This window comes from Seriola lalandi, unplaced genomic scaffold (genome assembly GCF_002814215.2).
Source record: "Seriola lalandi dorsalis isolate HSWRI2012SDOR001 ecotype SW California unplaced genomic scaffold, Sedor1 jcf7180001980284, whole genome shotgun sequence".
NCBI classification, from domain to species: Eukaryota; Metazoa; Chordata; class Actinopteri; order Carangiformes; family Carangidae; genus Seriola; species Seriola lalandi.
In genome coordinates this window covers 157-1,078 of record NW_019450950.1, presented here as the reverse complement: position 1 = coordinate 1,078, position 922 = coordinate 157, and the positions used below count along the sequence as shown (strand labels likewise).

Here is a 922-nt window from a genome sequence, read left to right as displayed (position 1 = left end):
TTTTTTTTTTTTTTGTTTAAAACAAGTTTAAGTTGCATTTATTTGTTTGTATCTTATAGACTGTATTTGCACATCATCAGCATTGGATCAGAACTCACTATTCAATATATCACCTCAGCCCCTCAGATGCACTTTACAGTTCTAATACTGTAATGTTTTATATTCTAATCACAGATATGTGTAGGAACATGTTAAGACACAATGATTGTTACCCGTGATGATTTACGAGGGATAGGTAGTGTACTGCTTTTCCCCTCCTTCGTGTCATCAGGAAACTTATCCTACAAAATAAAAACCATTACCATCGAATTGACAAATGTATTGACACAGAATCACAGCAGAGAAGCTGTTATTATATTTTATATTATTTATTTTATTAATGTTTTGTTTACCTTTGAGCCTCTTCTGGAGAGAAAGGACATTCGGAATTTCTTGTCTTTTTTCTGTAATAAATATTTGCACAAAATGTTTAAGTATTTTCTGGAAAAATATATTAATGGCAACCACAGAATGTCGAATAGTGACTGATGTTAAGTCAGATTGTACCTTGCTATGACTTCCAGAGGGATCCTGATCCTCACCAATTTTTATTTGTTGTTTCGTTTTTCTACTTAAAAATGAACAGTGTTAGAAGAACAAAAAACTAGAAAATTGAACTGTCTCTTACCTTCAGTGACTCTCGCCGTAGTCTTAATTTTCCAGACTAGAAAAAACCAAAACATCATTCATCAGCTGAGATGTCTGACTTTTGCATAGAGAACATTGCTAAGAGTTCAAGACAGCATGCCAACTTATTAGTGAGCAAATGCATAAAATGTTTGTTTAAAATGTTTTCTTACTGGTTTGAAGTCGGGGTTAAGCTGAGGACTGTCCTCAGGCCAGTCTTCCACACACCTTTCCTGTTTGGGATTTTAATAATAAA

General features: G+C 33.6%; 1 long non-coding RNA gene across 1 annotated transcript; it reads right to left on the bottom strand.

Moving 5' to 3' along the window:
- Positions 1-10: 10 nt before the first annotated feature.
- On the bottom strand, positions 11-584 carry LOC111658722 (uncharacterized). Its single transcript, XR_002761021.2, has 3 exons — positions 547-584; positions 393-443; positions 11-281 (listed from the first exon to the last, which is right to left on the bottom strand). It is a non-coding gene; the product is annotated as an uncharacterized LOC111658722 (long non-coding RNA).
- Positions 585-922: the final 338 nt, after the last annotated feature.